This window comes from Eupeodes corollae, chromosome 2, assembly GCF_945859685.1.
Source record: "Eupeodes corollae chromosome 2, idEupCoro1.1, whole genome shotgun sequence".
NCBI classification, from domain to species: Eukaryota; Metazoa; Arthropoda; class Insecta; order Diptera; family Syrphidae; genus Eupeodes; species Eupeodes corollae.
In genome coordinates this window covers 76,734,656-76,758,729 of record NC_079148.1, presented here as the reverse complement: position 1 = coordinate 76,758,729, position 24,074 = coordinate 76,734,656, and the positions used below count along the sequence as shown (strand labels likewise).

General features: G+C 30.4%; 1 protein-coding gene across 1 annotated transcript in view; it reads left to right on the top strand.

Annotated features, from left to right (window-relative positions):
* Positions 1–24,074, top strand: part of LOC129947624 (protein Tob1) — a 132,973-nt gene that overhangs the window by 53,385 nt on the left and 55,514 nt on the right. The window lies entirely within an intron of this gene.

Sequence of the window (24,074 nt, the reverse complement as noted above, 5' to 3'; positions counted from 1 at the left end):
TATAATACATATTTAACTGAACGTTTTTGTAAAAAAATGCAAAAAAACTATTGAACAAGAAAAATGTTGTCATTATTTATTTATTCTAAAAGTTTCCCATTTTCTGAATTATAATTAAAATCTAATTCTTGTCTATCAATCTACATCTCATCACATCAATTACACTGGTTGGAAAGGTTTTCTTCCTGGAAATAAAATTGCACTATTTTAAAGAGGATTCACTGTCTTGTTTCTATGAACGTATCACGTCAATTTTTCGAGATACTAATTTTCAAAATTCGAAAACACGTCATAAGACTTTCTGTGGCTATCGAAATTTATTTCTAAATAAATTCCGTGATGGTTTTTTTATAAATCATGTTTTTTAAATATTCAGTTGAAATCTTGAGCAAACAGTTAAAATATAAGGTTGGAATCGAAATCAGAATTTATCCAAAACTTATTTTTTAAAACTTGTATCAAAGTATATTCAACGTTTTCTTAAAACTTCAAAACTTCATGTAGCCAAAAAAGGAATAATAGCAAAGGACTACTTCAGCTTGGCCTTAAAACCACGGATTTGGTTATTTTTAGCATACTTTAGAAACCTGATGTGATAGAAAAATGCAGGGGCGAAATCCGAATCTGACATCTTATTAATTATTTAAACAATTTTTTTTTGTGGAATTGGAAAAACGTAAATTTGTCGAACAGTGCTATATGACTATTTTAAATACATAACTTTTAAAGTTTTAGTTGTAACTTCTCAGATTAACCTGAATTAAAAAAGTTATAAATATAGGTTTTAACCAGCCCACTTAGTTTTTAACGAAGAACAAATAGTTTCCTTATAAATTAATATACTGCGTAAATGATCATTAAATATTTGGGGAAATTTTAAAAACAGTCAGTGGAAACTTCATTTTTTCAATATTCAAAAGCAGTTATAGAAATTTAAAACTAATATTTTGTCTATATTCGTTTCTAGTTTATAGTTGCTAAGTTATTCATGACTCATTGATTTTTCTTCCATATAATATACTTAAGTAGGTAAATATGGTAAGATTTAAAATAGAATATTATAATTACATATTTATTTTATACAACCCTTATCAGCCTTATGTTTGTGTAGGTAGATATTTTCAGAAAATAGACAAAGTTAATTACAACTTCCCCTTGAAATCCAAAGTTAATGAATAACATATCAGTTTTGTTGATACGAGACGTTCGTTCTTAATTCATAATGCCTCGAAATTCAATAATTTATAGAAAACAGAATTTGAAACACAAAAAAACACTAATGAAGGGGCGTCACAAGTTTAATTTGGTATTGTTTAATATTAAAACAATTCCAATCCCCATAAAATAAGGCCATTGAGTAAATGTATATAGTGTTATCTAAAGTTGGATATTTATGTTAGGGTCAGATATGAAGTCAAGGATTAAACTTTATTTTCTTAAATTATTAATACATTTTTATTTTTAAACTAACCTACTTTTCTTTAAACTTGCCAATTAAATGTTTGACAAATCGTTTTTTATCCATATCTTATCGTTTTTTATCGTGCTTTTGGGATTCATTGAAAGTGTTACTTTTACCAGTAACCTTTGTAAGATTTGATTTGAAAACTTTACAAAAATAACGACTCTTTGACTCAAAAATTACACATTTTTAAGAATACTTTTATATTTAAATTCGAAAATCCTAGATTACCTTCAGATCAGCCTTTGATCATTAAACTATCCCACTGCTAGTGCAACTTTACTATCTTTACCGTTAAATAATTCGTATTATTCTATTTTTTATTTAACTTTATAATTACGTAGAAATTGAGTTTTCATTCATGAAATGCATTTTCAAGCTGAAAAATCAATTCAATTGTCTTGTTTTTTTGTTTAGTTTTTTAGTTTAAGTTTATGTGTAGAGTGTATGGTAAATGATTTTTAATTTTATCATATTGTCATACCAAAGCAATGTGATAAGATAAGACAAATGGAATTGAAATTAATTTAACAATGCGTCACAATAATCGTCGTCGTATTCGTCGTCGTCGTCGTCGTTGTTGTTCATGATGGTCATTGTCGTTGCTGATGTTGTTTTGTTTTTTCCTTTACAATAATAAATTATTCGTTGACAGTACCTACTTACGTTGGTTCATACATAGTTTAGTTAATTTTTCTATCGAGTCATGAAAACATCCTAATTTTATTTTATTTTTCTGTGATAATTCTCTAATAATAGTAATTGTTTCAAATTTAGATTCTCTGTGATAAAAAAAGGAAAAAGGAAATAATTGTCAACACGTGCGTGCGTTTGCTGCAATTTCTGATACCTACATATAGTATTTATTTAAGTGTTGTTTAACATATTTCTGGGTCAAGTATATCAAAAATTATATGATAAATAAAGTGTGACTTGAACATAATATAAATGAAATTATATGTGAACACAGTTTTCTTAGGTATGTAATTATTCAAAAGTATTGTATTGTATCTTATCTATGTATATATTAAAATTAAAAATTATTTTAAATCATTATTAAAAGTTAAATATTAAACTATTCATTTTTATTGGAAAAATAAAATATTTGTTACAAAAGAATTTATTAGAACGTAGAAATAAGATGTATCAGTGTCCTAAAGCTCGGTTTATCGATATAAAAGAACTCGATTGAGCTATTACTCATTTCTTCATCAAATTCTGAAGCGTTATAACACTGATTTAAATCTCAGTCTTAGATATCGATTTAATAGACTTAAGGGATCTACGATATTTAAACTCGGCTGCGCAATATTGTCAGTTTCATAAAGTGCCATTAAACTATTTACTTTTCGTGAGCTTTATTTTAGTTTAACATATTATTCACATCAAAGTATAGAAAGATATTGAACATTTTAACATTTATAATGACCACGAGTTTTGAGTCGTATGTTGAGAATTAACACCCAATCTAAAATAGTCAATATTCACATGAACAACATGGCAAGATAAAAGTGCAGATAAATCTGTTTAATATAAAAGTTTCTAAAATTTAAATAACATGCATCATACAATATTCTTGAGATTATAGGAATTTTGTATCCAAATTAACGGTTTTAGTTATTAACAAACAGTGGAAAACATGAAATCAAAACAAGTAAAGATGATGAACTTCCAGGTATCCATTCCATCCAGAGATGAATAGGAAGACAAAAAACTCCTGGATAACAAAAGCATTCATGAGGGAGTTGGTAGTGGTGTGTACTCAAAAAAGCTTAATTTAAGCATCTCATTCCGCCTCCCTGATCATTTTAGCGGAAATTTTAGCGATCAAAGAGGTTCTCTCCTTGCTAAGATAAAACGTGATATCAACTTCTTATATCCGCATCTTCTCTGACAGTCAGGCTGCTATTTAATATCTTGGCGGTGTCTCAGCCAAATCTCAAACGGCCCTCGGTTGTCGATCGTCTCTTATGGAGATGGCGCAGCAATTTAATATTCACCTATGTTCGGTGCCGGGCCACAGAGACATCACGGAAAATTGTAGAGCCGATGAACTCGCTAAAAATGGAACCGTCATGCCTATTTCACCTGAAAGGGAGGAGAAAGGTATACCGATAGCTATACATGTAAACTTCTGCTAAAAGAATCAGCTTTTGCGATAGCGCAAAACTGATATGGCATTCATTGAACCTTAAGCGATCTAAAGACTTGTTATCTCAAAGCAGACTTTATATAAGCTCCCTAATAGGTGTCCTTGCGGGACACTGTCTTATAGGCAGAAACGTAATACGACTCAAATGACTTCTGAAGGAGCTGTATGGACGAGGAAGAAGAGGAAACAATCTGTCCCATCTGTCGAGGCAGCTCATGTTTTATACGTTTTTGCCCTTTTGAGAAATAGTGCGAATAAGGGTTGACCAATTAGGAAGTGTCCTTCTCTGCACTTGCAATGTTCTTTCACTAAGACGCAAACTTCATCTGGAAGACTACTCTTTTGATAATCCCAGTGAACTAGCTATAAAGGATATCAAATATTTTCTTAGCTTTATAAAAAGCTCAAAAAAGTTCGACTAGTAAGAACTAATTCTCTAGATTCATGTGGAATAAAAGGGGCTATTTTCTTTTGGCCTAAGTGTGTGGATTCTGAATCCGCAGCCACTTTAGATGTTCAGTGCAATAACACGATTATGTGTACATTTATAAAAAAACAATAATTAAAAAAAACACAAAATCCATTGAAACACGAAAAAAAGAGAATATGAAAACTTAATCCTAAAATAAATATCAGCTCCAACGAAAACTGAATTTTTTTATTTTATTAGTAAAATGTCAGAATTTGGGGTCAGAACTAACAAAGGGGTGCTACAAAATAGCAAAAATCACTTCCAGTTCTATTCAACTGAGATCTAAAATTCCTATAGCTCAAAAATGATCTTAAACCGAGTTCTACCAAAATGATTAGACGTGAAGAAACGCTCGAGTTTAAAATATTTATTTTAGAACTTCTTCCAGAAATTGGCTGTTAGGTTTTCTTTTTTTGTAATAATCATCCCGTTTCAGATAAGCCTAGTTATTGCCTATAAAGAAAAATTGTATGACGTCTACAAAACAACGCAACATTCAAACTCAATCAATCAATCAAATGTGCTCAAAAATTGACTCTTAGGATAAAGACATAGATAGATGCTGAAGATAATCCGCTTGCATCTTTATGGTCTTTATATGGTGATAGTCCGGTTGCAGCATAATTACGTAATACGGCGTATTTTTTGGCAGACATAAAGTGTTAAGAGTTTCTCCACCGTGTGAAACTTTCACTATAGAAACATAGAAATTATACCAAAAATCTGTCACTCTTAAATAATACAATACTTTTTTACAAAAAAAACGCAATAACTAAAAATTGTAGACCTTGAAAATCTAATGCGTGAACTTATCGAGGACATATAGCATAGTAAAAACAAATTGGGTGGTGCGACAGAGAACTAGGGCCTAGCGACTTATAACTCTCAACCATTTTGTGCGAGTGCTGTTGTCAGGGATGGAGGGGACCTACAGTTTTAAGCAGAATATGAACGGCTATTTTTAGAAAGCACTTTTCATGACGAAAACTACTTTTGGAGAATTTGTCAATTCCCCGCAAGAAGTAGTACCCGTGAATTAAACTTTAGGTGGCACAGGCAGGGATCGAACCCAAGATCCTCTCGCATGACAGTCCAACGCACTTACCATCATCCCACGGGTACTACATAGAACAAATATAAGCAATTGTTTAAATTAGTAATACAAATTTCATAAAAAAGGACATGGTGCTGCAACCACAATCGTGGCTTTTTATTTGACTAATATTGTTTTCCACTGTTAATTTAATTTTCTTAAAAAATTCTATATTTCTGTATATATATTTTTCATCTATCATCTAGAAACCAAAAATCATAATCACCATTTATACTATTGTAAAAAAATCGATAGCAAATAGTAGCTTCGTAGTATTTAGCTAGCTCTTTGAAAAGGCCTCCTCTCATGGTCGGACCTTATCAACTGTAAACTCGCCTGTGTAATTAGCTTTTTAAGTCTTATTAATTTGTAGTTATATATAAATCCTACTCTAAAACGATATGCTTGATTGATTCTATTCAAAAATTGAGGGCATTATTTAGAATTAGTTTTATTGATATTAAAATTTTCTAAAGCTTACTTTTGAATTTTGTTCTATTCGTTTTGTAGGCTTCGGTTTTCTTTTCTTTCCTGATCAATGCAATAACGCATAAATATAAATAAATTTACTAAACCATAGCTTAAAAAAAACTAATCAGCTGTTTATATTTACGTCACGCGTGTGTCACATGAATTTAAAAAAAAAATAACAAAAAAAGAACACAATGACCACAATCTTAATGTTTCGTGTTTCGAAATTGCGTGAAGTCGTGGACACAGCATGATATTTTATAGTTGGTCTCATACTAGAAAATACATAATGCTACATATACATATCTTATTGACATAGTCATATTATAAACAGTTAAATTAAATTATTTTGCAAATTACTGCTGATTTTCCACTTCACTGCTTCACATTATTTATTTTGTATGAGTATCCAGACAAAACAGCAATAGTAATGTCAGAACGTAAAAAAAGTTCACGTTAAATGCTAAATTTGCGCTCTTTCGCTTCAATAAAATTGAAATTACATCAGTTTAATCGTGATGTTCGTCGTATAATACTTGAAGGTTGAATGAAATAGTACAAAATGGGATCATCCAGCGGAAACGGAATTAAGATTGAAAGAAATAAAATAACAACAACAACGAAAACAATAACAATAACAAAACAAAAACGAATCACACATGGAAAATACGATATTTGTGTACAGTGAAGCAAATAAGTTTCCATACAAACATTTAAAGTAGTTCAATGTTAAACTATCATCAGAACACACTAATAAAACGAATCAATTAGAGGTATTGTTCTTGAATTTACATAATACTCTTATTAACGTCTAAGAGGCGTTTGCTTGAAGTGAAGCACAAACAAAGTTTGACGCATGAATAGAAGTCTTTCATTATCATAAAGCAGGAGTATAATTATTTAAGAGTCAAATTGCACAATATGAATAAAAATAAGAAGGTCCTTAAAGCATGTATTCAATAGTTCTATGTTAACTTTAAAACAAAGAGTTATTCGGCGGTATTATAACATAACTGCAGAATGTACTTTTGTAAATCCATTTTGTTTCAAAAGAGTTGGAGTTTCCAATAACACTGGTCGACCAATACTTTTTTAAAAGTTTAAAACGTCCTTAATTCGAGTTTCGGCTTTAAATTTGTCTACCACATCAGATTTTTAAAATATACTTAAAATATCTCTTAACAATTGTATGAAGATTTTGCAAAGTACAAATTTTTTTTTCTAGATAGAGTTTAAACCATTCAGTTATGTCATGAGTCTTTGCTTCACTCTATGTGACGTTTTGAGCAAATATTAAATTTAATACTTCCATAGTTATGAAAACTACATCTTGGACTTCCGACCTACATAGGATTTTACAATAGGGAATTAAAAACTATGTGGAATTTAATGCTTCGAAAACCCAATGCAGGGTTGTATCGTTAAAGCGAGATAAACCCTCTTTGCCACTATCTATGAGTGGCACTTGCATCCTCGGAAAATGTATCAGCAACCACCTTTTGTGGAGAGATCACATACGCGATGTCACCAAAAATGCTGCCAGAAGTCTAGGTTTTTCGAGACGTTGCAAGAAATGTTTTTCTGCGTCTGATCTGGCTACAATATACAAAACCTATATACGTCCGAAACATGAATATAACTCTCATCTCTGGGCTGGTGCTCCAGTAACTTATTTAAGCCTCTTAAGACAGTATTCAAAGAAGAGCTTTTAAAATGATTGGTGACATTACCATCATCAACTCAATTACTTCACTCAAACATCGACGCAAGGTTTCTTGTCTCACCCTTTTTTACCGTTATTTTAAGGCCATGCTCTATTTAACCGAAATACCCGCGCTTCTAGGAATGCCCATCAGTTTACCCATGAGCCTAACTTCGGCCGTACTATGAAGTAAGGAGATTCATACTTTAGCCGTACTACGCGAATGTCGCCTTGCCTTGCCACGCTCTATCTTTCCTTATCATTGCAATGTTCAGGAATTTAAAATCAATGTACACTGACACCTCCTATCCAACCCTTCCTTATTTTCCTAATGCTCACACTGTGTTTTTGGCATATTAAAGGTATACAAAACCCTTTTAGTATTTGCTAATTATAAAAAAAAAAGACAACGCCTTCTCGCAAGTGTAAACCGTTGTGCCCCTTTCTGTTGAAAACTGTTTTAGCATAAATAGTTAAGCATTTCTTTCAGATTTGTGTAAAACAAGTGAAATCTAACAACTTATGAACATATTTCCAATATTATATGAAAAAAGAGGCTTTCTGTTCTTAAAAAAAAAAAACAACATTTTATGTGAGACACCAAATTATAAGTCAACTCTCTTAACACTTGTTTCATAACCCATCTCTTATCAGTATTTTGTTGTTTTTGTGTTTGTAAAATAAAAATTGTAACTTCGATATTTCTAAAAAAAATTAACTAACAGTTAATAACAACATTTTACATGTGATAAAATAATTTTGTATTCATTATCTATTTTTATTCATTAGGTTTTTAGTCGAAAATCAAATTTCACCAATTCTTTTTTTTCTTTTTTTTCATTTTCCCCCTTTAACAATGAAATTTTGCAGAGAGTAAAATCATTTTGAATTCAATACCTTAATTTATTTACGTGATACCGATAATTGATCATCAATTTTTACCAATTTTTTTTAATAGACTTTTTAATTTTTATGAAAAAAAACTGACTGTTTTATACAAATTTTACTGAATGTTGAAAACAATATTTTGTATAGCTAAAAAAGGTTGAAGTCAATATCTTTAACTTTTGAAAAGGTATTCGAGTCTAAGATTAATCAAGAAAACCTTGTCGAGCTTTGTAAGAGGTTTAAATTTGTTGGATAGGTATCACTTTTTTAAGCTGTCGTGTGATCACTTGTCACAAAAAAACTAAATCGTTACTATAAAAATAGAATCACTAAAACATTTTGCAATCAGAGCTCGTAATTTTGCAAAAAAAGTTTCTCGAAGAGGTGAAATACCTAAAGGAAAACGCTATAGTTAGTAGTTGTACATAATAGGAAATGTCTCCAATAGAACTTTATTCAATTTTATTTTTTAAAGCTTCATTATAACTATTTATACGCATCTAATGTGCATTTTATGCTTTATTTTTAAATATTTTTCTCTTTAGAAAGAAAATCCTTGCGAAATAGTAAAAAAATTAGAATTTTCTTGTACGAGTACATTTTTGCTACACTGTCTTTATAAGTTTAAGCGCGGGCGCACATATGCTTCCTTTTAATTTGGTTTTACAGTCATGTAACGAAATTCACATTTGAAAAATCAATAGACTTCATACATGTAGTTAAGTTATACCCTCTTGTAAAATAGTTTGATTTTAGTACATGTAAAAGTGGTTTAATTAAAAGAGTCAACTAATTTGTTGTTGGCACCTACTCCTGTCTATCTACCTATACCCATGTGGATACAGTATATACGAACAACTAATCGATATCATATACGAACTACGAGGCAACATGTAACCTTCAAATGCTTTTAAATTACCTTTATCGCTCTCAGGCGTTAAGTAGTATCTATTCATTTGAAGTAGGTATAGTATACCTATCTATTTTTATTTGTTGAATAAACAAATTTTCAGTTTACCTATATCTACATAACTTACATATACTTACAGTTTGTATTTAGGTATAATGTAGAGGATGTTTTCGTAATCATCCTTTGTCGAGAAAAAGATTTCAATGAGTTGCTTTTGGCAAGGTCATTGTGGATTTTATATAACTTGTATTAACATGTATATATCCTTAGGGGCGAAATACAAATTAGGCTTAGACAACAGCAGTCTCTGTTTTAGGGTGTGTTTTTGATAGTGAGTAAGGACTTGTTTTTAAAGCTATTTTAAATTCGACACAAGCTTTAGCCGCTATGCATTTCCAAACACTATGAAATATGCGCTCATTTGATGTTCTTGAGTGTATTGAATATTTCGTTAGACTGTCTTGCACGCCATGTGTGTTTTTTTTTATTTTTATTTTAACAGAATCTTAAAACTATACTAAAGCTAGACGAAACTTTAAAAAAAAAAAAACTAGAGTGAATTTCAAAAACTTAAAAAATATCTTACTGGCCCTATGCGGGTTCTCTAAATAAATTAATTATCTTATAACCCATTATAATACTTAAGCTAGTTAAAACTAACCAAAACCAATAAAACTACTTATAATTACTTAAATACTTTTTTGTGTGTGTTTTTTTTTTTTTCTTTTTTTTAATAATTTTTTTGGTGCCACCCTGATTGTCCCTAACCTTATCCTTAAACCTATGTAAGCCGGCCAAGATCAAACGCCCTAGACAACTTTTAATGACATTCTCAATTTGAAGCCACTAAAACTGGTTCTCTTCGGTCCTTATCGGAAGCAGTCCTACTGAACCCAAGTCGCTCGGTTCCGTTGGGGTAGTAAGCCCCAAAAATTAAGCTGTTAGTCGACGACATCGCTCTCGCAATGTGACCCATACCAATCTTCAGGAAAAAATTATCTATTCTGTTTATGTTGGCTCTGTTGTATAGAACCTGGTTGGAATAGTAATGTTTGTACTCCGACTCTAGTGTTCTCTGTAGTACAAGGCAACGTCGCAGACATTGTCTCTCAAACACCCGAATCTTTTCCATTTAAGATGGGGCAACGTTGAACCATACCGGGTACCCATAGGCAATCATCGGCTATATAAGGGTCATGTAGCAAATCACCCTGCTGTCAAGACGGCTGCTAAAAAAACAACCGTTTTGTCAGGGCAAAGGCTCCCTGGCTCTGGCCAGAGCAGCTCTCATATGTCTGTCGAAATACAAGTACTGATCCAACCAGATACCAAGGTACTTTACTACACTTTTATTTGCTAGTGGCTGTCGATTTGGTCCAACGATCCATAGATTGTCCAGTTCTTTCTCGTGAGGCTCCATACAGTGGAGTCCTAAAAAGAATAGTTTCGCGTTTATGAAAGTTGATTTTCAACTTCCAGTCATCACAATTTTGCTAAATCTTTTCGAAGTCACCCTGGAGCCGTCCTGTATGCAATTAGGTAGTCGGCGTACGCTACTGCCTGAGTCAGACTTGCTTTCAAAACACTGATGAATAAGATCGGTGAGTTAACCGCTTCCAATTGAAGACCATTTTTAATATGAAACATTTTCACGCCATGTATGGTTTATGTTACACATGATCATAAAATAGTTCAAGACAAGGTCTTACTCCTGAGGTAATCAATTACTTGATTGATTTCTTCAATTTTTTTGGTGCTGAACTACCATCAAGTTCTTGACAAGTTTGGTATTAAATTTGCAGGCAAATGGGATATTTGCATGACATACAAGAAAATAAGAGAAGATATCAAAGGCTGCAAATTGAACTCGAAAACTTTAGGTTTGTCTGTCAGTGAGGTGAGATAGTTCAATATACCACCTACCACCTTGCGAGAAATTGGCTAATCCTCCAAGTGTAATTAGCCTTTTGGATTTGGCGAAAAACTTTGAATCCATACACGGAGTTGTAACTCACTAGGCCCTGGTTCTCTTCGAACTGTTGCACCACTTAATTTATTTATTTTTAACATTAGCTCATAAAATTGTTTACAAAAAAGATTGTAACACCTTTTTTTGTCAAGTTCATAGATTTGGAGAAAAACGATCGCAAACAATTTGAGGTAGTCCGATTGGTAATAAGGTCATGTTTCTAGGTCGGGAATATATAATAAATTATACATTTACAAAAATTTAACAATTACTTTTTCGAAATACTTCTTTAAGCATGGCTCGGTAGCAGTTGCACCACCCCTATTTTCAAAGAAGTTAGGTAAAATGAAATTGTAACGCTAGCCCAAAAAACGCACCAATCGAAACTTTGACGATGAAGAAGCTTTGTCAACAATCATTTTTCATTCCAAAATCAAAAATCAGCTTTTAACATATTCCACGAGGTGAAAATGGGACCCATCGCTGAAAATGACTTTTCGACCCATTCAGCTAAGATACGATGCACGTTACTAATGATATTGAGGTCAATTCTTGGTATCTTCAACACTACGGGCTAGAGTATATAAATAATATCAGTTTTTCTTGAGTGTCACATACGGTTTTGATTTTATATCACCAATTTGTCAACTAACAGCTGAAATTTGTCCCCTGGTTTTACTATTAAAGAGGGCGAAAAATTGCTTCACGACGATCTTTTTTCTTAAGTTTTGCGAACTAATATGACTGCAAAATGTTTAAAATTCTTGCCGTGAATTTTAAAAGTTTCAATACTTTTCTTAAGACTGTATTTTTCCACTGATAACTTCCAAAAATCACAACTGCCCAAAAAAAGAAACTCAAATTATTCAAAGTGGAATTTTTTATTGGAAATACCTTTAATTGATCACACTGAAGTATAAAATAAATCCGCTTCTGATTATTGTGATGATGTATTAGACTTATAAATACTTTACCTACTTATCAACTACTTATGAGACACCGTTTTGTATAATTAAGCATTATGCGCATGATGTATTTTTGAGTAAAGTGTTTTTAGGTAAGTAGGTATGTAGGTATAGTGTGAACATTTTTTGTGTTTGCTAAATCTTGGCTTGTTAAATGAATTGTAAAGTTTTTTATTCGTATAGGTAAACAATTTCGTTTCAAGGTTTTAATGTGATTAAGCACTGTGGATGTGAAAACATTGATTCATTCATATGACATTATGTAAACCTTAACAAAAAAGTGATTTGATTTTTTGAATTAAAAAACATTTTTGATATTAAATTTCAATAAAGTATTATTTATTTTTAACCGAATTTAAAATTCTTTGAAATCGGGATCTGATTTTGATGTTTTTGAATCAGAACCACAATGATTATTACACTAATGAGAAAATAAAGAGTAGGTTGGTTGTTTAGGCAACCGACATTTTCATTAATCAAAATGGATGTTTTTTCGATCGAAAGGTATGTTTTTATTTTGACTTTGATAAAATCGCGACGCGACGCGACGTTTGATATTTACAGACTTTTTGTTTTTATATTTGAGTTTATTATATTTAATACCTGCACTGCATGTCTATTCCTCGACCTTCACCCTAAGCGGCTGAAACAATTATCGTGGGCGAAAATGAAATGGTTTTTATTTCTCTTTAAAAATCTTTTTATAGAGAAAGTTCATCATTATCAAAAGTATAAAAAATACCTAATTATACGAAATGTCTATTCTGTAAATTGAAGAGACCAAGTTTAAGAAGACTATTATACTTGGTTTGCACTTCAACGATGGCAACTACACCTTATTTTATAGAATTGTTGGTAACTTCATTGGAAATATAAAAACAACCGAAGCCAACTTCATGTAAAAGAACGAAGACGAAGGCATTCAAATTCGAGAAACCAACGGCCATTGATGCCATAAATATAATTAAAAAAAAAAACTAAAATGTAAAGACAAAAAATAAAATAAAGACAAAAAATAAAGTTTGAAATCAAATAAACTTGTTATCCAAATAAACTTTTTATAACACCATTCTTTATTTTGAGACCTAAAACTGCAGTCATTTTGAAAACGTTTTGGTTGGTCGAAAAAAAGAATCTATTGACGGTTATTAGCAGAACATTTATGTATAAAAGTTGTGTTCGTCGTGTTGTCAATTAATGCGCCCCTCTGTTAATAGATTTAAAATTGGACAAAAAGTGAAAGATTTTTTTGAAAATACGCATTCCATAACTTGCATTTTTGTTTAATGTTCTTTTTCAATACTGTCAATCATTTAAATGTTCGTTTTTGGGGTTAATCAAAAACAAAAAAATTTAGTTTTGACACGAAAGCAATAATCGCCTTTAAAGTAACCTTAAAATATTATAATTCCAAAAATTGTATTTGTCTGCTGTTAGGTATATACAAAATAGAATCGACCTTGAAACGACTTGCTAATGTATAAGTCCTAGACATTAAAGAATTAAATTTAATAGCTTGTTTACTGTCACGCAAAAATATTATAGTGGGTAACAAGCATTAAATTGTTATAAACTATTATACTAGACGAATTTGTGTGAACCAGACATGGGTATTGACAAACTTAAGCCTTTTTTCTAAGTATATTCTCAGTTTTATTATTAGGCGTATGGATTTTAATATATGTTTTGTATTTAGGTTTAAATAATTTTCACAGGAAGGTGAAATTTGTTATTGTTTATATGTGTATTCTTTGAATACCTATGTTTTTTAAATAGGAATAAGTCTGAGTAGGGAATTGAATATTTTGTTTAAGTCAATACCACCACCTGTTAGCTTAATTGAAGTCTCACAAGTCATTAAATGACCTCTGCTTTTGACACAAAATGCATTCACAAAATTATATTGTAAAGATTTAAATCATGTCAAAGTCTGTCGCTCGTGTCGCTGCCGGTTTCCACGTAGCTTGTTTCGCTCAGTTTATCGCTTAGTTTCCGTTTAAGCAAAGGGGTGTACGTATATTCGTATAGGTACAACAAAATTAAGTAGTTTGCATATTCCTACATACATGTACGAGTAGGTATAGAGAATAGTGACTATTTTTGTTTTCCCATAGTAACTTCCAATTATCCCCTTCAATTAGCGGTGATGAGAATTTGATAGTAAATTAGTTTTCCCGGTGACATTCGCTCATAAGCAAAGCAAAACGTGCGGCATCCGTTGGTGTTCTTCAATGTCGATATTTACTCGTTTTTAGTGTCTTTTGAGATAGCAAATGAGATAAATAGATGCATATTAATACATCATAGTTTTAAATGTATAGATACAAATGTATCTTGCATAGCTAGAACGGTATATTGTGAATAAGAGGACGATCCGTAGTAAGGTTGTAATTTATGATGTGTCTGACAGAACAAAAATACTGTTTTCACTATGACTGCTGAGTGTGAAAACAATGAAACTGATTGATGTTAATTGTAAGAAATGACGCATTTTAGGTTGTTATATTTAAGCCTTTAATGAATTTTACCATTGTGGGGACATATAAAGCTTTTAGCTTAAAGCGGTACGTTTCTTCCTTAGGGAATACATTTATTTTGACAGAAAGTAATTTTTTCAAGATGTTCAACATGAACTAAGGAATGTTCTTTTTGAATGTTTTAAATTATGAAATGTTCATTAATTTCAGTTGATGGATTTTAGAATACTGTAGTAATTAACAAAAACACCTATATGACAGCTTATCCAGGTAGATTTTTAGGGGTAAAATGAAAATAATATAATATAAGTTAGTTTTTTTATTTCTATTGAATGTGCATACAATTAATAAAAAACTTATAGCAAGATTAAAGATGAAATAGTAAGGTTACTTCGATTATTCAAAAGAATATGTGACGAAGAAACATAGAGAAAGATAGAAGAAAAGTAATAACAATATTTTTATGGGGATTAACACAATAATTTTAAATAAAAAATCAATATTAAGTATTAAAATAAATAAAAGATAAATCATATCAATGGATTAAGAATAAATTCTACTTCATAATGATCAAAAGTCAAAAGCCAACGTTTAATTGAGGCCAAAAACCTTGATTTGTTTCTAACACATCTGAACTCACCAGGCAATTTATTAAATAAGCGGGGTGCAGTAACCGTATAAAAATTGCTAAAGTGGGATTTAAAAATTCTAGAAACATTTACGAGACGACATAAATTAGAGCTAAAACCAGCTACCTCTAGAGCTCTCACATTATTATAACCTTTACTATTAAAAAATGATTTTAAAATATTATAAAAGTACAAATGTTTTAAACGAAAAATACCGAGGTTAGGCACATTAGATATAATACGAATCGAGTATTTTTGACTAATAAACAACGGTTTTACAGGAATGAGTTCCACCCGAACAATAAATTATAAATTGAATTTTCGATTGTATTAAGCCATAATACGCAAGTTTTAAGATTTTGTTAGGGCAATACAGACTTAGGTGGTAGTTCTGTCTTACAAATTTATTAAGATAAAGTTTTAAATTGTTCGTATGTTCAACCCAACTAAGCTTCTTATCGAGTAAAACTCCCAAGTATTTAAAGTGATGAACACGTTGAATATCTAAGCAACCACCACAACACATGAAACCTGGACAATTCATAGGTGAACAGACTTGAAAACCACAACAGTTAGGTGCATGATAAGTCAGAGAGAAACTTTCGGGAAAAATTCCCTTTAAATTAAAGAGCAGGAATTTAGCCTTGCTACTTATAACTAATTTATGTGACCCAAACCAGTTTCGAAGAATATCTAAGTCGTGGTTCATACTGAGAAAAGTTTTAAAGTAATTATTATTTGAGTACAAGAGAACAGTATCATCCTCAAAAGCAGACAATTTTCCCTTAAAAGGCTGTAAGAATAAGGAGTTAACACATATTAGAAACACGATTGGACCTAAAACAGAACCTTGGGGAATACCCTTTCTGAGATAAGATGCTGAACTTAGAGTATATTTTATCTTGGTCATTTGGTTACGCTTTGTTTGGTACGAACAAAACCAATCAAAAACAAAGCCTCTAAAACCAGCATAGTAAAGTTTTTTCAGTAATAAGTCATGGTCAACCATATCGAAGGCTTTTGTAATGTCAATGAATAAAGCCGCCGTCACTTTAGCAACATAAATGCATATGAAATTTGTTGTTTCTTTTTCCAATTTTTCAACTTTATGTGGTTTAAATTTGTCTTACATAAGTGCACAGAAAAATAAAACATTAGTGACCTACGGCGTGCTCTTGTCATGTGTTCATTCTGTCTTTTGTTCTTTCTCCCCTGTCTTGTATTAATGCCACCGACATCATTGTTACGGGCGATGTCAAAATACACAATTCTCCATGGCTTAAACATTCGTGTGCTTAGATCTTTACTGAGTTGAACCACCTAACTCAGCTGGTTAACTAACCCAATTGAATATCGGACGTGGAAGGTCGATCAGAAAATACTCTTGACTTTATTTCTTACCTCTGACTCTGATAAGTACACTATTAGTTTTTTATCTCCTCTAGAAGTCTAAGTCATTACTGTTAAAAAAAAACATGGCAATACGAGAAAGCCAACTAAAATGGTCCCAATAATTATTTGAGGATCTTTAACTGGTCACTATTGTTCGATGATAATTATGTTGATGCCAGCGCTGATATGATCACAATTTTGATTCTCTTGTCTTAAAAATGAGAACTTTTATCCCGAACAGGGTTTAAAGCAGCAGCCCTAACTAAAACGCATGGTTTGATTCAACCTGTAAAGACGTTATTGGGGTTATGGAGGTAAGTTTCCTTTTTTTTAAAAGCCAATCAAACTCAAGAAAACCAGAATAATTTCAAGCAAGCCAGGAAGGCCTGCAACGCTCATATTCAAAGGACCAAATTTGTACATGACAAAAACAACTGCAATACTGCAATGCAGCCAGTGTTGTGACTCAGCTTGTCATTGACTGTGTTAATGATTCTATGGGGATAATCTTTTTACGCCCTCGTACTGTGGCGAGAGTCCCCGCAAATCTCAACATACATTATTCCGCTGGTCCAGATGGTATTCCCGCTGCTCAAGATTTTTCATCTATAGTTCTTCGGTTAGGAAACAGCATTTATCCGTGCCATGCCCAAAAACGCGAATCTTCCTCACGCGAATTTGGAATGCTTTACAACACTCTGTTTTTCCGGGTTATTGCAATATTCAGGAATTAAAAACCACCAAAACCTCACACGGTAATATAATCTATTACAATTCCATCTGTAACTAAATTTTGAACTTACTGCAAAAAAGACACAAAAATATATTTAAGAATTTTAACCAATTTCATAGGAAAAGCTTTGTCAAGTTGAAACGAAGTTTACAAAGCTGCAAAGCATACAAAAAATTAGCCAACTAAAAACTCTTCAAACGGTAAATGTTATTTTTCTTAATGACACACTCATACTTTTGCTTTGAAGTGGTGCAATCATTAGGTGTGTTTTCCATTGTAATGACTGTTTTAAGGAAAAGCCAGAATAACAAATTTTGTCATTTAGTTTAAAGACAGAAATTAAAGTCTGTGCTAATTATCACTATATCAATAAACAAAATAACAAATTCGCACAATCTAAACGAAGTTTTTGTACTATTTCTAACTAATATTCAAAGTAATTCTCAAACTAAAGTTACCAAATTCTTCGATAGCACCAAAGATATTGTTAAAAATGAGCATTCAAAATATCAAGCAAAACTTTGGCAATCATTACCAAACATTCACCTAATGACAAAAATTGTTAAGTTGTTGTTTTTTTTCCTTTTACTTTCTTCCATAAAAAGAAACATCAGCACCACTAACCGACATTCCTTCAAAAAATTAATGCCAAACGCGACATAAAATGTCATTAAAATGGACCATCATCGTTGGCTCCACAATGACGGTCGGTGTGGCCTTACGCCCGCCTACATTTAAAGTCTATATGTATGTACATAACATTCTCTCCAGAAGACTGACATCATGGAGCACATTTATGGTTCCCTTACTCATTATTAAATAAAGTCCTGGGAAACAACAGATCATTCTTTTATATAATCTATTTTGTGCGTTGGACAAAGTTCTTAGAATTTTCTTGCAAAACAAATAACAGAACAAAATTTGAGAAATTTTTTTTAGAAATTATTCCCAGAAGTTTAAAAGTTTTAAAATTCAATTTTGTATTTGATTTAAATTCCAGTATAGTAGATTTCTGTGTTAAAAAATAAAAATTGGCCTATTTTAAGTTCCATAGGACCATTGCTGCTGTAGTGATAGAATTCCATACAAATTAAGGATACCTTTTGACCTTTCAAAACCATAAAGTGCACTTTAAATAATTTTAATGAATGTCTGAAATCTTACATTTACATTTGAAAATACAAAAAAAATGTTTTCATAATAAATAAAAAAACAAAAACAAAAGATCAATAATGTTTTATTTTTGACGAAGACGCATGCAAAATTAATTATTCAACAGATAACGTTCATTCCTTGGAATTAGGTGTCAATTGACTCTACCCACCCACACTCTCATTCCCTATTCTGTGTTTTTTTTTGCGAATTATTTCTTCAACTGAGTGACAGGTAAGACGTGACATATTAAGATTTCTGTGCTACATTTATCTTAATATAATGTGAATGTGACACATTAAGGTATTCGGAAAAAAAGGAATGTAAAATGAATTAAGCAAAAAAGACCGAAAATTGAAAAATTCAACATTGATTAAGAAGATAACGCACTTAAATTTAAGCTTAATGAATAATAACGTTGATAGTTTGATATTGAATTGATTACTCTTACCAAATCTTATAACTATTTATACTTGTAGGTATAAAGTTAAGTCAGTATAAACAGCAAAAGCTTTGTAACACATGTGTGTACATTAAAGATTGACAAAGGTTCAAATTTATAACAAAAAAAATCAGTTTGGGACTAACGTCATAGTTTAGTCTGATTAAAATCTCAATTTTTTTAAAAGAATTTTAAACTTTCCCTATAAACCTTTATGATGCATACATTATATCAAAACCTAAAACACTTATTTTATTATCTGCAATGAACTCCTTTAGCCAACATAGAAAAAACAACAAAAGTAAAAACATTTGTTTTGGAAATAGACTGAGGAAGATAATTCCTTGCAAAAAGAACTTTTCATACAAATTTCGCTGACGGGCTGGGATGTGACCCACAATGATAACTTCCCATCCCGTCTTTCAATTTGTCTTTAAAAACTATACCAATGATATAATGAAATAGTTTGATTTCGAAATCTATTTTGTTAACTAGAATTTTAGTCGAAAACCAATTTTAGTAGTATTTCTCAAACGTTTTTATTTCTTATATAAACAAATACAAATTGGAGGAGTGAAATTATTTTGAGACATATCGAGAACCGAACATTAATTTTTACGAAATTTGCGTGCTATTTTTTGAAGATTTTATTTTTATAAAAAGACGGACTATTGCTCTTTTATGCAAAATTTACTGAATGTCCAACACAATATTATCTGTCAGATAAAATAAGTTTGAAGCCAACATTTTTAATTTTTGAAAAGATATTTGAGTTGAAAGTAAATTTTTACCAAGTTTTAATACTGTTTTTTTTTTTTATTTTTTATAAGAACATTGTCAATTCGATTTTCCTCAAAATTTTACCTGAAACAATATTTTTTTGAAACTTTGTTGAAAATAATATTTTTTTTGTACAAAATAAAATAAATTTTAAGTCTTATCTCAATTTTTACGAACTTTTAGAAATGCTTTTTAGGTTTTTATGTTTTGTTAAAAAAATGTTTTTTTTTTTTCGATTTTTCTCAAAATGTTCAGAAATGTTAAAAACAATATTTCTTATAAGATAAAATTAGTTTGAAGTCTATATTTTTATTATTTGAAAAGGTATTTGAGTCGAAATGGTTTTTTACCAACTTTTATTATTTTATTTTAGTTTTTTTATTTTTTGCAAAAAACTGTTAGTTCGATTTGTCTCAAAATATTTGCGAATATTGACAACAATATCTCAAATCTCAAATTTTTGGAAAGGTGAAGTCAAAAATCAATTTTTACTAACTTTGAGTAATGTTTTTTTAGGTTTTAATTTAATATAAAAAAAACTGTCAATTTGATTTTTCTCACACTTTTACCAGATGTTAAAAACGTTATTTTTCGTTGCACAAAATTGTTTTGGAGAAAAAATCATGTTTTGTTCGTGAAATTTTCGAGTTGACAATTTTGTTTTCAATCGCTTGGATTCTTGAGCTATGGACCGAGAAAAAAACGTCGCGAACGTACGGACAGACGCACGCTCAGACATCTCTCTAAAAATCTTTTATTTTGACTCTAGGGACATTGAAACGTCGAGAAATGTCAAAATTAAAATAACTTCCTATGGAAAGTTTATAAACACAACATATCTTTTAACAATAAATTGTATAATGGTTTTGTAAGCAGTCCAATTAAAATCAGTTTAGTGTCTTACTAATTTTCTGAATAATCTCATTACTAATAACTAATAAGTCTTTTATACATTTTTGATAAATCTTGAATTTAACGCTTTCGTAGTTTTCAAAAGTTTTCTTTCGAGTTAATTTTAAATGCTGATTTCGATTCTAACCTTCCATTTTAAAGATCTACTCAACTCATAATTGCAATAGAATTCAAAAACTATAAAAATAAAAAATACTTTAAAATCTTTCTGTTTTTTCCGTTAGATACCGTTTTAGCATACATGGTCCATCATTTCTTCAAGATTTATGTGAAATGTAGATTCAAGTTTAAATGGGAAGGAGAGAAGGTCTTACTTAACAAGGATTAGAACTATATGTCTCATGATTTACAAAAGTTCTCTTTTTCATAACGGAAATATTTTGTATGCTAAAAAATCTTAGTTCATGTTATTTCAATGTCCACTTGAAGTTTTTTTTTATAAACACTTATGATACTATTCAAACACTTCGGACTTTTACAACGGCAAAATCCGAAGTTCCATTTAATCCCATTGATATCAAACCCTTAGATTTTTACATCCATCGTTTTTGCCTACATAAACATTTATTATGAACATACAAAATAACAATATCCATTCAAAAATATTTTTTTTTTAATTTTAACTTTCAATCCAGGAACCCTTATGTATAGATACGTATATAGTAAAATGCTATGAGATTAAATGTGTATTTTGGAGTTTTTAAAAAATTCCAGGAAAGATGATTCAATGTAAACAGTTTTCTAAATCAAATTCATAAGATTAAATTGTGGAATACCACAAATAAAGAAGACCTAACCTTTTTTATTTGTAAAAGAAAATATTGGAAACAAATTGGATTATCTTCATGCCGCAATATGAATTAACCCATGTGGGTTAGAATAATTGTTAAAACGTTTGAAAAAGTATCCAGTCACCGCTTAGTATTTATACAAGCCTAATTCATTGAATTGCAATTAAAAATCAGCCCCATGTGTCGAATTGAACATTTTGACATATCTTCACATTTCAGGGTCCCTAGAATTTAAATCAAAGATTTTTATAATTGTGTGTGTGTATGTGCGTATATACAAATAATTGTCACATTCAATATTTTACGAACAAAATAATGACTTTATCTCCACAACAATTGTATGCAATGAAGAATAATGTTTTTGACATCTGGTAAAATTTTGATAAAATCGAATTGACAGTTTTCTAAAAAAAATAAAAACCTAAAAACGAACTTTACTAAAAGATGTTAAAATTTGATTTCGACCTATGAATGATAATTTCTAACTTATTTCATCTTATACAAATTGTTCATAATTCAGTTAAATTTTTAGAAAAATTAAATTGGCAGTTTTTTTTACAAAAAATACAAAAAATGTTACTCAAACTTGGTGAAAATTGATTATGGATTTAGACATCTTATTGAAAATTGAAAACATTAGCTTCAAACTAATTTCATACGCAAATTGGTAAAAATTGATGTTCGATTCTCGATATCTTTTAAATAAATGAAGGTTTTGACTTAAAAATAACTTCATTCTGTACTAAATTTTCTTTCAAAAATCCAATCTCTATTTGTTTACATAAGAAATGAAAACTTTAAAAAAATGCTACTCTTAAATTGGTTTTCGCCTAAAAATCGGTAACGAAAATAGATTTTGAAATCAAACTATTTATTAACTGCCAATAGGAAGTTATTGTAATGGGTCCAATTTGTCGAATTGAAAACTTTGACATTTCTCGACGTTTCAAGGTCCCTAGAGTCGAACGAAAAAGATTTTTGGAAAGATGTCTGTGCGTGCGTGTGTACGTGTGTTCCCGACTTTTTTTTCGTCGTCCATAGCTCAAGAACCAGTAGAGATACAGATAATAATGCAGAAAGATGCAGAAAGGGCACTCAAGAAAATGGTGGGTGGTTTTTTACCATCAAATCAAATGGGGTGGCGCAACAGTCCGTTGTGAACCAGGGCCTAGTGACTTACAACTCTCAACCATTCCTGTGTGCGAGTAATGTTGTCAGGAATGGAGGGGACCTACAATTTTATGCCGAATCCGAACGGCTAGTTTGAGAAAGCACTTTTTCATGACAAGAATTACTCTTGAAGGATTTGTCAATTCCTCGCAAGAGGCAGTACCCGCGAAAATTATTTTTTTTTTTTTTTTTTTTAAATTAAGGTGACACAGGCAGGGATTGAACCCAAGACCCCTTGCATGACAGTCCAACGCACTAACCATCATGCCACGGGTACTACTGGTTTTTTTTTTTTTTTTTTTTTTTTTTTTTTTTTTTTTTTTTTTTTTTTTACCATAGCAGTTTAAAAAAAAGGTGAACATTTTGGTTAATCCTAAATATCTCACGAACCAATAACGCTAGAGTCTTGAATTAAATTTCATATTATATATTATAATGTGATACCAAATAAGTAAATTTTTGGAAAAAATCCAGTTAATGTTTTTTTTAAATGTTTTCACCTCGAAAATTTAACAAATAAAAATGGTTTTATTTCAAAAACAATGTAATGTTTTTTGATATCAGGTAAAATTTGAGAAAAATCTAGTTGACAGTTTTTTTTTATAAAAACTAAAAACATAGAAAAACCATTATTTAAAGTTGGTAACAATTAAATATCGACTTAAATATCTTTTCAAAAATTAGAGATTATGGCTTCAACCTAATTTAAACTTATAAAAATATTGTTTTCAACATTCTAATAAAATTTTAGAAAAATTGAATTGACAGTTTTTTTTACAAAAAATTAAAATCTAAACTAAAATTAACAAAAGTTGTTAAAAATTGTTTTTTTTTTCGACGTAAAAATCTTTTCAAAACTTTGAGGTATTGGCTTAAATTGTATCTTATAAGAAATATTGTTTTCAACAATCGATACAATTTTGAGAAAAATCGATATGACAGTCTTTTTTACAAGAAATAAAAACTTAAAAAAAAAAACAAAAAAACAAAACAATACTAAAGCTTGGGAAAAATTTACGTTCGACGCGAGTAGCTTTTCAAAAATTAAAAATATAGGCTTCAAACTTATTTCATATCACAGAAAATATTGTTTTCAATTGTCAGTAATTTTTTAATAAAAATCCAACAGTCCGCTTTTTCATAAAAAATAAAATCTACAAAAAATAGTACGCTGTTTGGTAACAATTGTTGTTCGGTTCAATCATCCAATTTCTATTTGTTTATATAAGAAACAAACAAAATTAAGAAATGCTACTAAAAGTGGTAAAAATTCGTTCAATATCACGTTTAAAAAACTAGATATTGAAACTAAACAATTTTATTATATGAAAAATATTGCTGGTAATTTAAATTTTTTTAAGAATATTTCTACTGACAACTTTTTTAACACAACATGAAAAATTACCAATCCATGTGGGTCGCATCTCAGCCCCATTGTTGTTCTTAAAATATGAATCTAGACTTTTTACAAATCAATCTGATAACTGTTTACTTTGAATTGCTACACTAATT